Here is a 15,470-nt window from a genome sequence, read left to right on the forward strand (position 1 = left end):
CAAATAAGACAAAGGGAAATAATTTCACGTCATTAAACCAAATATTTGAAGATTAATAAAAAAGTAAAGATCTATGCTTCATTTAAGAGTTGGTTAAATATAATTTTAGAACTACAAGATCTATATTTAGGGTTAGTAAGCATTGAGAATTCATGTTTACAGATAAGTTTCTCAATTATTCGTCACTTTAAAATAAGTTTTTGTTTATTTTTTTAACGAAGAAATTTGTGTTTTACTTTGTATTTGATCTATTTGAATAAATCATTAAATTGACCTGGTTTCTTTGTATTATTGAGGCTTAGTTCTGGGGTAAAAGAAAATTACTTAAGTGTGCCATTTGCAAAATACTATCATGATATTGGCCTCTTAACATATAAAACTGTTAAGAGTTTTATATGTATACATTGAATAACTGTATACTTATTCAATGCTTGTCACTTGTATAGAATCATTTTTGTAATATCAAAAGAAAGTCCAGAGTAGATGATCAATGTCTAACTACCTCTGCCTTGGAAAAAGAAGTGCAGCAGCTCATTGCTATTTGACCCCAAGTTAAATTGAATTCCACTAACACATTGAACACTTTTTATGTGGGAGTCATTAGGTACACATTAGACGGGAAACATATGGATACAGTTCAGAAATCTTATAAGCCAAACTGAATAAAATTTTAAGTGTAGTGTATATGATTCTACATAGTGTGCAAGCCCAGTAGCTCGGAGTTCAAATTCAAGCTCTATAACTTAATATTACAAAATTAGTAGAGCTTACTAATTTTGTAATATTGAAAAAGTCACTCAAACTCTCTTAGCTTCAGCCTTTTCACATGTAAAATGGGTATTTACATATCCATACATTATATTGTAGTTCCAATGACTGGCTTATGGTATTTGTTCAATAGAAGTTACCTGTTATTACTTTGATATAGTTAACATCATTTAAAATGAGATAGATATATATCACCAAAGAACAAATTTGTAATTCTGAGGCTCAATTATTGTGTATAATATTTTGTGTATTATGCTAATTACTTGAGATCATATGGTAAATTATATCCAATGTAAGTCTTAGGGATAAACATTATTATTCTCCTCCATAGCTCAGAAGAATAAGGCTTATGGATGCTAACTTGGCACTTGAAACTAGGAATGTTTGTAAAATTGCTACCATTGAAATAATCAGCAGACAAGGGAAAATGAGGAGCATGCTTCATGGAGAAAATATGTTGTGTAAAGTTATTGGCTCAGTTAAGTTACTTAAAATCTTAAAATTTCCAGTAATTTGCAAGTCCCAGAATTCTTTGTGTTCAGTCACTTGTCAAATATTACATTATTTATAATCACCTATGTATTTAACCAATCATGCTTTGACTACAGCCAGCCTCTACTGGAATTGTTCTCTGCTCAGTCTCCAAAGGGATACTTGGTCCATCTCATTTACTTCAGAACCAAATCAAATTCTCCACATTGGAATTCTGTGTTGTCCTATCTGTTGTTACCTTCATTGTTTAAACTGCTGTCCTATTACTCTAAAAAATAATCTGTTAGCTTTAATCAAGATGAAATTTTACTGATTTTTCTTTCTCCTACTTTTGAATAGTAAAATTTTTCTATTTTCTTCCACTTATTTAAAATGCCTCCAAATTCTCCAATATCTAGTTTGAGTCCCTCCCACCCCAAGAGACACTCATTAATAATAATAGCTCTGAATCTGAGACAAGAATTCTTGAAGAACACATCACCTCCCAAACTTTAAGTTATTCTGTAGTGCTAAGAAATGAAATTAAGGTGGAGAAAAAAAACTCCTGACAGATTTTCTAATATTTACTGAGAAGATTTTTCTTCTGAGCCTGAGTTTGTTGAATCTCACTACTCTTTATATATTATACTTTGTTTTAGTTAAATACATTGTAAATTTTCATTATAATGTTAATACATTAGTTGTTTATAATCAAATTCTGTTATTAATTTTCTGATTTTCATTTATTAGTAACTAGTTTATATCCAATGATTGAGAAAGTATATATTACACACATACTTGGAAATAAAATCTATGTATATCTTGAAGTTATTTTTGGTGATTTAATATATATGTATATGTATATACATATATATGCACATACATACATATGTACACACACAACACAGGTGTTTATATGTATATGCACTTAATATATGCCTATAATTAATTATAGTTGATTAGTTTTGTTTTACAAGGCAGACATATTGTCCAAAACCTGTGCTTGCTGAGGAGACACAGAATGAAATGTTTTTGTTTGATACTGTATATTAAAACAAACTTAACATAGTATCCAAAGAAAATGAGTTTTAAGTTCTAAGAAAAGATTTTAAAATGGCTGTTTAAGCACAAATAATGAACAAAATTGTAAAGAAATTTATTAGTAAGACCTTGAGGATTTTAATTAATAGGGAACTAAAAAAATGATCTGAATACCAGTGTATATTTCTTATCTTCAAATTTTATTTAAATTATGTATGCATATTCAGGTTTATTTTAAAATGTGCATTTTAAATTATAATACTTTTCAATTTCAAATTTATTATATTCATAAACTACAATATACATATTTTTAAATTTCATGCAAGCAATATTTTTAATGTAATTGAGATATATTAGTACAGGATATGTATTATATAATTTACATATACCCTTGTAGACACATTATAATGTAAGTTCTGACTGAGAATTTCCTTTGTTCCTACCTATTTTTTTTCCTTGAAGTTTGGCTTGCAAAGAAGCTTCTGAAAAAATATATTTGTCAGAAATAGAGAAAAACTATGCTATTGAAGGATGAAAATTGCTAGACAAGAATTAATTGCTCCTGAAAAATGTATTATTTTCTTCTGGATCCTATAGAATTTGAAGGCCATGTCACAATTGTTTTATATGGAATGCTTCTATACATTGGTTTATGGCAAAGTCAATATTTAAAAATGTGATTCCTCACACACAAAATAGACAGACTCTGCACTTTGCCTGCCTCAAAATTTGATTCAGAATGTATTTTAATGCTTGTACTAATTATTTTGTTCCCTGAAAAGACATTCTTAAAAGTTTAGAAAATGAATTATCCCCAAATACTTACATGTATACCTCTATAAAACAAGTCATCTGTGAACTATATTGAGACAGGGATTTAAATGTTGATCTCAGTTCAAAGTTCTGTATCAACATCCTACAATTGAATTTTATAATGATCCTGTTACTTCTATAGTATTCATTAAGATTCTGGAAAACCGTTTTCTTATTAACAAAAGTCCTTTGAATTTACTTTCATTCAATTGATTACCTGGACCCATTATAACAGAGTATAAAATTTAAACATTTAGTGCTATGAAAAGAACTATAGAATTTATCTTACCCAACATTTTCCTTTTACAAGTGAGAAAACTGAGATTTAGTAAGCTTCAAGACTTGACAAAATGTTATGTGTCATGGCCAAGAATAGAACTTTGTTTTTGTTTTTTTTTGGGGGGGGGTTTAAGATTTGTGTTCGTGTTCCTTGGACATCAAGTAAAAGATCACATAATTAGAAATTGTTCCCTCAATCTGAAAGCTACACTTAGTGTTGTGGCTATGTGATCCTCACATACCCTATGCATCCACCACCTCCAGAATTATTGTTTATTTATCCATATTTACCACAAGTTCTTTTTGAGCTGTAACTTCTTTACACATCTCTATAAACGCAGTGCTATAAAACTACTCGAAAAACAGGAGCATAGTAGATGTTTTATAAATGGATATAGTCAAGAGACAATGGAGAAAAGCCTGTTTATAAAGGCTAATTTGTGATCATAAAACATATGGAACAACTTGGGGCTGGGTCTGTGGCTCAGTGGTAGCACACTTGCCTTGCATGTGTGAGGCACTGGGTCAATTCTCAGCACCACATATAAATAAATAAAATAAAGGTCCATCAACATCTAAAAAATATTGCAAAAACATATGGAACAATTTAAATTGTTTTCATCTGGAAATGTCTAGACAAACCATCAATGCAATGGAAGACTATTCTACACTAAAATACAAAGAACTGATGTTCTAACAATATGATTGAACCAAGATCAAATTCTTCTAATATAATTTAGACATAAAAGGTAATATTGTATAATGTTATTTATATGGCATTTTTGGAAAAGACTAAACTATGATAACAGAAAATAAATTAATGCTTTTTAATTGCTAGTAGTGGAGGTAATGTTTGATGGAGAAAGGACAAGGGAAAATATTTTAATGTATTTTAGCAATTTTACAGGTTGATCATAATGGCATAAAGTGACTATCTGGAGTAGAATTTCTTCTTCAGCAGGGCAGCCTTAGTTCTGCATTTCAGGTATTAAAACTGATTGAATCAGGTCTAAATTACTGAGGTAATTTCTTTTTTTTCCCTACAAATTATGGCCTTCAGTCTCATGTACACTAGCCAAATACATCAAGACAGTTTTAGCATTCTGCTAAAGTCAATGTAATGATTGCAAAGACAACTTACCCTTTTTATCTTATCTCCCAAGTCTTTAAAGAAGGAATTCCAGGATTTTGTTTTTTCTCTGGATATAATGTATTGTATGTTTATATTCACTTGTACTTTCTCTGTGTTATTTATTGCTAAGTGTTTCCCCAAACTGTTTTACTTTTTATGACTCTTTAACTTAATTAATTTACTGTTGACCAAACCTTGGCCTAATTTGCCCTATGATTCTTCTACCATTATGCCTATCATAATCTCAGAACAAAATTTCAGTATCTATAAAATGCAAAAGAAGCAGAAATTGATACTGTACAATTGCTACAGGTAAACTCAAATAGTTCACCTTGTTATAATGTGATAATAATACCCATACATTTCTATTTAAATGAAGGCAATGAGCCTCAATCTTTTGAGCTTAATCATTTCAGGATATATTCTGACAAGCATGTATCTTCTACAGCTTTATTTCAGACGTGTTTTTCCAATACCAGGACTGTTAGGCCATGTAACTTATGTAAACTACTTTTCTTAAATATTTATGAATGAAGAAAAATGGTCCTTTTTCTAGGTAAGATTAATAAATTGTTCTATATATTTTAATATTATGCCCCAAATCACTCTAATGTGTATAGAGACTTACTCTGTAGAACTGAAAATTATTTCATTACAGTTTTAAAATTTATCATAAAAACTAAATGAAAAAGTAGAAAGAAATTAAATGGAGTATAAAGTCCACATAGGTTGATAAAAGCTAATATAATTCATAATTTATTTGAAGCTTTCGATAAAATTATATTTGTAAAGTGTGTTTCCTTCTTAGATACTGTCAATAACAAGGAACCACAAATAAGCAGAAACATTTCAAGAACTGAGTCTATTTGGAAAGTACATCAATACCAGGGAAAGAATGTCTTGTTCTTATTCCTGTCTCTAATCTCTTTGCTTGTTGTTCCTTACTATGTAAAATTAAAGAAAGTTTTTGCTATTTGTATAGAATTCAAAAATTTTGAGGACTCTATTCAAAATATCAAACAAAGTAGAAAGATATTTTCAGAATAAGGAAGATATTTTCAGAATAAGGACAAATGAAAATCTAATTTAAAATATCCCTGGATATAGTATGTTGTGCAATGTTGTGTTATAGCAAGGAAAAAAAATTGAAAAGTGAAAAATAAATACATAATAAAAATACTGTTTACCTCTTTAAGATCCTGATATGAAATGAACTATAATAAAATATTTGATCAAAAATTTCAATAGGTCTATCTGGCAAGAAATGAAGCATGCATAGATGGAATATTTTTGGTTTTCATAACTCTGATAATAGAGTAATTTTATAAACCTACTCTCTTCCAGAGTAAAATTGATAGTGTCACAATGCAGACTATATTGGAGTAAGGAAGAGAGTAATTGGGGAGATTAAAGTGGTTCCATCACTTAACAATTTTTCTATTTTATTTCATCGGCTAATACTTCACAAAATTTCTATCAATATATTCTTAAGAACACAGGTGAAATAATCAGTACATATCAAGGCAAACAACTTACCTAGACTCATATTTTATTTTCAATGTTCGCATTACTGTTTGCATTCCTTCTATACATAATATTTACACATTTAATTGAAAAATAGAAAGTTACCAAAATTTTAAGAAAAATTGATGCTCAAGGATGATGTGTTAGTTTTATTCACTGGGTTTCCTTACCCCTAGAGGTTCTCATTATATTTTTCAGAAACAGAGAGAGACAAAGATAGAGAGTGCTTTGTGAGTTTTTTTTTTTTAATTTTTTAATGAGTGAGCTCCTTAAAGATAAAACTTTTTTGTGTAAAATTATATGTTCCATTATGGTATGTGTTTTCAATGATCGGTTTTTTGACATCCTGTGGTTTCAGAATGGCTATTATCTAAGACTAGTGTCAAATGTTTCAAATTCAATGAAAATAATATCAAATTACTTACTCCTGTGCTCACAACCATTACTGCCAGGTCCTAATTCATTGTCACCACACAAATACACATACTTTAGGCACTCCTGTAAAATGACATCAACTCTTATAAGAAAAAAAAAGTGGGGGGGTGGCTTCTTATTAGGCTCCAACCAACCGAATATGGAACTTGACACATCCAAATTAACTAAAAATGTTCTCATACTGAATCTGAGAAAGACGTTCATGTTGATACTTCATAAAGAAGAAAAGAATAATAAGTGCAAAATATGTTCCTGTGTTAAAATGTCTGATCTACAACAAAAGCCTGCCCACTAGTAGAAAATATTTAACAAAGAATTGTCCTCTCTGGGAAAAGGATGCCTCTCACTGCAACTTGTTCTTTCTTCCTATCCACTGTCACATAAAAGTAGGAATGGAAAAAATATCAATACTAACATATTTCAAGTAAATAGTTTGAAAACGTTATAGCCAAGTAAGGGAGTAGGGGCAAAGAGAGCGAAGATAGCTAGATCACTGGAGAAACATTGATCAGGGTCCAACCTCTGAAACATTAGTCCCACAAAAGACTGGGATTTGACTGCAATGTTATCCAATTATGCTTTTCCTTCAGCTCTTACCACTATACCTACAACAAATGCTCCAGTTAAATAAGAGTGGTTATAGCTGAGATAACAACAAGATATAGTCTTTATCTGAGGAAAAGTACTTAGGGAAGCCTAAAATGAAGAGGGGAAATAAAATCAAGAGCCATAAAGGAATTTCCAGTTGCTATTTGCAACAGCAAACAAAGACAGCTAGACTCCTGGCCACATTAACATAAATCTGCACACTAAAATCTGTTTCCCTCAATTTTCACCATTTCCTGACATTACTTATTACTAGATTTCATGCCTGGGATTGAAGCAACAATGAAACCTTGAGGCATGCCAAAAAAAAAAAAAAAGGAGAAGAAAATAACATTCTGAAGAAATGAAGTAATTCTCAAAAACAAACTTAGATATGACACAGATGTTGGAATAATTAAAAAGAGAATTAAAAAACATGATAATGCATTAATGGGCATAGAGAAAAAAGTGGATAGCATTTATTGGGTGGGATATAAGAGGTGGAAGCACTAAGAAAGAATGAAAAGGAAAGGTTAGAGATGTAAAAGACTAATAACTGAAGAATGCCTATAAGGGGATCATCAGCAGACTTGACATAACTCACAGAGTAATCAGTGAACACAAAAGGAGATTAAAGAAGCTCCCCAAACTAAAATGCATATGGAAAAATGAATGAAAAAAAATAGAAAGCATTCAAGAACAATATATATTATAAAATATATTGTAAAATATTATGCACAAAACATTATGCAACTGAAATATAATATATTGTAATATGTTATAAACTCAATATAAATTTAATTGGAATACCAGAGAAAGAGTGAACAAAGAGAGAATAAAGCATAAGAAATATTGGAAATATTAGTAACTGAGAATATTTCAAAATCAATGACAGACACCAAATCAGGTCCCAGGTCCATGAAGCTCATGACCATGACCAGAGCACAAGACCATACAGAATCAAGAAACCAAGTCTAACAAACTAACAAACTGAAGCATATTTTATTCACACTATAGTAAACCATTGGCAAAAAAAAGATTAATGAATAAGTTGAGAAGTCAGCTTACACGTTATAAGGATCAGTGAACTTCGAGAGAAAAAATTATGCAAGCAGGATGAAAGTGAAGAGAAAAAAGATCAATGATCCAGAATTACATATACTGAAATAGTATCTTTCAAACTAAGAGAGAAATAAAGATTCCATGCTGAACCAACACTGCAGAAACTCATTGCAGGTAGATCATTCCTACAAGAGGTGGTGAGAGGAAATTTTAGAAGGACAATGACATAGGTCAGAAATATGGGTCTAAACCAAGGAAGGAAGAATTAATTTTACCATTGGAGTTGTAACCACTGGGAATATTATTTTGAAAGAGGTATATTTGTTTTATTAAAAGAGGAGGAAAAATTCAATAATATATAATACTTAGTTAAAACCAAGGAAGTCAGAATAAAGAAGGGACTAAATAAAGAATACATCAAAAGAGAAAGCAAAAGTGTTATAAATTAAAACAAGTATGTGAAATTTTAAATGTAAATGAACTAAATATAGCAATTTAAAAAGATATCACCAAAATTTATTTTTAAAAATCCAAGAAGACACTGTATGGTGCCTACAAGAAACCCTCTTTACATAAAGAAAGTTTAATAGATAAAACGTGAAGAGATGGAAAATGAAGTAATGGTAACACAACTCAAAATAATGCTGGTGTGTCCATAATCATTACAAAGATGACTTCTAAGGAAGGAAAATTATCAGGGACGAAAGGGACATTGCACAATAAGAAAGAAATACATTTTCCAAAAAAAGCAAAATAACCCTAAACATATATGTAACTAGCATCCAAATGTCCAATAATGTGACATGAATAAAGTAATGATTGAACTATAAGGAGATATGGACAAATATACTCTTAAAATTGAAGATTTAAAAACTCCTCTTCCATTAATTGATATATCAAGCAGACAGAAAATCAGTAAGAATATAGAAGACTAAAACAGCACCATCAATCAACTTGAATTAATTGACATTTATAGAACAGTCCTACATAGTTACCCAGTAGAGTTGAACACTTGTGTCCCCACAAAGACCTGCATATGATTTTTATTATAGCTTCATTCATGATTATAAGAAACTGAAAATGATCAAGATGTCCTTTGATGGTAAATAGACAAACTGATATATTCATATAATGGAATATCATCCAGTTTTAACAAAGACATGGGTTAATCTTTAGTGCATATTGCTAAGAGAAGGACGCTAGTCTAAAAAGGTTATATATACTTCCATTTCAGTTATCTAAATTCTGTATAAGATAACACATGTCTCTTGTATATATTATGTATAAGAGAATACATAGGTTTGTGGTTTTCAGGTATTTGAGTGGGAGGAAATTTGGTCAGACGAAGCACAAGGGATTCTTTACAATGATGAAATTTCTGTATGACAACAATTGGATACATGGCAGTGTTTGCCTTATTGAGTTTTGTAGATAATTTAATACCTGAAATTTTAGAAGTCATTAAGGAGGTCTGAGATTCTAAAGTGGAATGCAGAATGTGAAAAGGGAATATATTTGTATTATAAATGCATGAAAAGGCTTACTCATGTGGGGAAATAGGTGTTTACCTTAGTAACTTTGGAAATGGATTGATTTTGTAAGGCGACAGGCAAAATTAACCGAACATGAATGCTGTATTATAGTTAATAAAGTTATTTCCCACTTGAGTAAGAGTTAACAACTCTGAAACAACAAACTATACAAAATGAAATTAGACAAGTAAGTAAATGAATAACAAATGTTAGAGACTAGGTTTCTTACTGTTGGTGTGGAGATTATATACATAAGTAAGAGGGGAATGTGGCACTAGATTGGAACTGAAGTCATCAGTATAAAACCAAGTTTAATTTAACATAGGTAATCATTGTGACATACAAAAATCTTCATAAACATGTGAGTACACAGATGTTTGTATACACACATGTATTCCCTTGCTCTTCCAGCTAGGAAGACAAACAAGCAACAATATTTCAGGAGCAATGAGCACAACTGGTGTCCAGATACAAATTTTTGTTAATTTACTTGTTCTATTTTAACAAATATATAAAACATGAAAATTGTACATCATCATGTGAATTTTCAACATATGTGAAACATCATATAGTGTGATATTTAAACCAGGTTAATCAAATCTGTCTCCTCAAATATTGACCATTTATTTATGGTGAAAATATTTAAAATCCTTTTTGTCTAGGATATTTATAACCTTTTTAAAATATGCAGTTGATTATTTTCATCTATAATCACCCTAATGAGCAACAGAACATAAGAACTTACTTGCTCTCCTACCTAACCAAATATTAATATCCATTCTGAAACAAAAGGAACCAGGGCTCATGCAGGAATAGATAATTCTGAGGTTGCTGTACCATTTGCTCATGATAAACCTGAAAATTTTTGAAATGCCATTAAGAAAAAACAGGAAATAAAAAACCTCTTTCAAAGTGACAGAAGAGTTAATTGAAAGTACTTCCCAATGGCCATTGCTGAAGCAATATACAACACAGTATTGCATAAATCAAAATGCAGAGTAAATATCCACAATGATACAAAACAGAGTTAAATAAATTCATGGAAGAGAATTATTTCCCCACACTAAAGATTTCTAAATAATTGGTGTAGAAACTTCCTGGTTAAGGATATACAGCATAATTTCCACTCCTAAAGTGTGGTTGCTCACAGTGACATCTTTCAAAAAAAAAAAAAACAGTATGGAAAATGCAAGAAAAGAGTAGTGTACTGTGCAGACCATGAGATGCACTACCTCTATCAGGTGATCAGGGTCAATATTAATAGTGATAATTGAAGTTGACAGCACATAACTTAATAAATTATGAGAGGAGAACTTGCCTCTGTGGTCTTCCTCACCGAACTTATATTCTCACTCTACTCTTCATGAACACATCAAATAAATCCTGAATAGGAACATTGTACTTAAATGTGACCAGAAAGAGTTAACAGGCATAGACAAAAGGAATCTAAGGAAACATGATAAGTAAGTTCAATGTGGTACCCTTGAGTAGAATTTTGGAATAGTAGAAGGACATTAGGTATAAATTAAAGAAGCCGGGATACAGCATAAACTTTTTAAATAATAATGCATCAACATGTGTTTATTCTTCAAGACAGAAGGATTATTGAATCTAAAATATTAACATATATATGGAATGTGTTGTCTATGGAAAGACTGTAGTACAGTCACAACTTTTGTGTAAATTAAAATTTATTCTAAAGTATAAAAGTGTAATTAAAGTTATGAAGTTTCTTATTTGCCTATGAGAGTCATTAATTTTTATCTCTTGGAATTAGAACTGAGGAAACAACACAAACATATCCACTTTAAATGACAGTGGAACAAGGAGCAACATAGAAGAAAGGGTAGCCTCACCTAGCATCAACTATACTTTTCTCATCCTTTTTTTCAAATTGTTTTGTCCTGGAGCTGGGGATGTGGCTCAAGCAGTAGTGCGCTTGCTCGGCATGTGTGCAGCCCGGGTTCGATCCTTAGCACCACATACAAAGAAAGATGCTGTGTCCGCTGAAAACTAAAAAATGAATATTAAAATTCTCTCTCTCTCTCTTTAAAAAAAATTCTTTTGTCCTGCAGAGCAGTTAATGATTGGGTCCAGAAAAAACAGACCAAAGTTTTTATTGTAATAGAGCATGACAATCAATATTCAAAATGACAATTCTAAATTTATAGGCACATCAAATTTTATTAAAATACTCTGTTTACTAAGTCAGTGAAGTATGTAATATGTTTAAAATTAATAAGGTTTTTAAAAATTTAAGGGTATTGAAAATTTACTTATCTAGGACGCTTAAATCCCTAATAATAGCAGGTAAATTATTTCTTAACTAGATGGTAAATTATGTCTAGAATGCCATACAGTAGTTAGACTATATATAAATGATGTTTCCATTAGCAAGTTTCCTAGGATAAGTTATATTACATGAAAAGTGTATTCTAATTTGACTTTTAATTCAATAGATTGTTTGATTCCTAATATTAAACTATCTTGTAATTCCGAATAAATAAGTAGATTATTTTGCTCGGGCATAAATTAAAATTGTAGTCTCTTGAAAATGGCAAGAGACAACTGTGGTATGTTTTGAATACCATAAATGAAACTTTGTATTGATATGGAAATAATAGCATTTTTTTCTTTTAAGAAACCAATAACTTCTAAAGAGTTTATGAAGCTTTGAAAAAAAAAAAAAGTAAATTCTCCCTCCAGGTTTTTGTGGAATGATATTAACTACAGGATATTTGTAGACACTATCTTTTTTTTCATACTGGAAATTTCAAAATGGCCATTCAACATTAATTGTAGGTTTATGTATCTATTTATACTATATCATAGGGAACATAATTGAACATTTTTAACTCAAACCAAACCAAGGATGTAGAATGAAATTAAATTGAGTGAATAACTTTTGGTCAACCCTGTGATTCAATATTTGATGCACTGCTAAGTTGACTCAATTTCTGCTTTTTTGGTTATTTTCTAATGACAATATTGAAAGAATGTTTTAATGAGAAGTTGCAAGAAGATATTCAAGAAACTCTAACATGCTTATAAGCATTAATTTCTTATTATCTTAAATATCTACAATCATCTAGGATTTTCTTTGTTACGCTAGAAGAGAATGTAGGCAATTGTCTGGACTCTCCAAAGAATTATCTCTGGAATTTGGGTTTCTAGAACTGTTTTTAACAAATGAATGCCTAGACTTTTCTACTGTTTTTGTATCTACTGTGTTTTCCTGGTAAATCAGGTTGGATTTCAGCTACCTCTCTTATTTTTGCCTTTACTCTTGCTACATGTGCTTTTGGTGCTGTGTTTTTGTGCATGGGTATGTTATCTGACATTATTTGACATTGACAGTATTTAATTAGTATTTAATTAGTTTTGAATTTTATCAAATTTCTTTTGGTTGTCATTCTGGAATATTTCTATGTGATTCTTTATATTTTTAATAAATGTCTGTCCTAACTCAGATATGTGAGATGACAACATTTTCCTCACTAGAAACAACAATATCTGTAGAGGTAATAGCATCAATGTAAGTAACACTTTCTAGTTTATCATCACAAGTGTTTATTTTTTATTTATGATAAAAAAGTTAATTTACTTTTATCAAATTATCATACTACCCTCTACTATAATTGATTCTTCAGATCCTTTTCTCTGTTCTTTAGCAATATTTTATTTTATTCTAATTTTTTGACATTTTTGGAAGGTCTACCATTCCTTTAAGTCTGGTTACTATTTTAGTATATTTCTGCCTTGGTTCAAAAAAGTCTGCCTACTAATTTCAAAAGTCAATAATGACAAACAAAACTATGTAGGACCATCTAGAATTCTTAAAACATTGAATTGCTTGAAATGTTTTAGTTCAGGAATAATTTCTTGATGGCTCTTGATTTCTCAGGCAATTTGAATGGTGAGCCTTTTCTTTGAGCAGCTTTGAGTCTTACCTCCAAGCTTTAGCTGAATCAGCTGGTAACACAGGGCATCATGAGAACAATGCTTTGTTGCTAAAATTTATGTCTATCCTTTTCCTCCTCATGTTGCCAAATAGTCTAATATAGATGCTTGAGAAATGCCTAAAGTACTTGTTGGAAATATAACAGACAAGCTGATCTAAGTTTGTAAATAACATCACTATATCTCAAGATAACAAAATCATAGATGTGCACTTAAATTCATCACCCACTACATCCCTCTCCACGTGTATTACCATGTTATAGTGAATATACTATGTATTTCTATATAAAAGGAGAAGTATTATATTATGTAGATTTCCATATTTTACTCAATAGCTTAGAGAATTTATATAAATTTTAAAGAAACCAGCCCCTTTTTCAACCTTTTCTTATAAACTTTTGAGGGTTTTATTCTCATTGAATTTTAAATAGCACGATTATAACTACCAGAAACAAAACAAAACAATCTCAATTTCCTTCAAAGGAACCTAATTCAATTTGTAACATCACTGATATGGATTTACTTTTTCTTCTGTCCCTTCTTCTTTCCTCTTTTTTTTTTTTCACCCCTCAGCTTTGGCCTCTTTTCTCCCACATCAACCCCCCACCCATCTCATTACCATTCTAAATGTTTGCACTCACCTAACTAGACATCCCAGGACTATCTATTCCTTTATACTGAGGATTTCTGGTCCTTGATGGTATGTTAAACAGCCATGAGACCTAATTTCCTGGCAAATTAAATTTCCTACATTTCCTGTATCATTGAAATCAAATCTGCTGACTGCTTATATTTGTGATCCTCAATCAAATTCCTCTTGAATAAGTATCTCCCCCCCATTTTTATCCTCTGACCTACAAATGTTATATTTGATTGTATATTGAATTTTATTTAATATGATCATATAATTTCATGTCATGTGTCATAGTTAATGTTGTATATAATAATATATCTTTTGGATTACCTATGTGATTCATTTTTTTAGTTGTTTCAATTTCAGTTCATTTATACTGTTTGCCTCTCATACATGAACAAAAATAAAATCTGATTTATTCCTAAATGTGTGTAACCATAGTTCAGATGCTATAAACAAGTTTAAAAGTTGAATGTTATAGGTTCAATAAATTATATGTATCCAATTTATAATAATTTAAATAAGTATTTGTATTAAAAGGAGACATAGGTATCACATACAAACAACATGTAAAAGCAAGTCGACCTTAAGAATATGTCTGTAGGAACATTCTCCATCTTTGACCTAAGTGGAAGAGTACATTATAGGAATAGCTCAGTTTTTCCTGAGCTTCTAAAAGCCCACGCCCAGGTCATATCCTAAAATTCAGAATAAGCCACTTTGACTTGGTGGGTTCTGGGGCACTCCACAGATAAAACAATTAGGAAGGAAATTGTGTGATTTGACAAATAAAAGTTATGATGATTATAAATGGGAATGGAATTTATTATGCATAATTTCAAATTTGTTTTCATAAAATCCCTATCTGAATTTTATGAGGTGTCCATTTCACATTACCTCCTGAGCCCTGATAAATCCCTGAGAAACAAGTTTTTCTAATTTCTAATCTATGGACTAAATGTTTATGTCCCCTAAAATTCATATTTTGAAATCGTAATCCCTAATATAGAGGTATTATGAAGTGGGGCCTCCATAAGTAATTAGGTCATGATGTCAAAGTCCTCATGAATGGAACTAGTGCCCTTCTGAGAAAAGAGGGAAGGGATGGTCTCTTGGCTGTGTGAAAGAGCAAAACACAGAGACTGTACAGCCAAAGGCATCAGACTGCCAACCAGGAGGGGCCTCATCAGATTTTGAATCAGTGGGAATGAACCTTGGTCTTATACTTCCTAGG

The 15,470-nt window shown here is 30.7% G+C and overlaps 1 protein-coding gene across 7 annotated transcripts in view; it reads right to left on the minus strand.

Annotated features, from left to right (window-relative positions):
• The window catches only part of LOC120893075 (uncharacterized), a 40,927-nt gene that overhangs the window by 17,203 nt on the left and 8,254 nt on the right, over positions 1-15,470 (minus strand). Inside the window, exon 2 of one of the 7 annotated variants that reach the window (XR_013424195.1) lies at positions 11,310-11,655. The exons of the other annotated variants lie outside the window; for them this stretch is intronic. The gene's annotated coding sequence lies outside the window, so the exon portion shown is untranslated. Of the gene's footprint in view, positions 1-11,309; positions 11,656-15,470 lie in introns of those variants that run through there. 7 annotated transcript variants of the gene reach the window in all.

The sequence above is a fragment of the Ictidomys tridecemlineatus genome, chromosome 7 (assembly GCF_052094955.1).
Source record: "Ictidomys tridecemlineatus isolate mIctTri1 chromosome 7, mIctTri1.hap1, whole genome shotgun sequence".
Lineage (NCBI taxonomy): Eukaryota > Metazoa > Chordata > Mammalia > Rodentia > Sciuridae > Ictidomys > Ictidomys tridecemlineatus.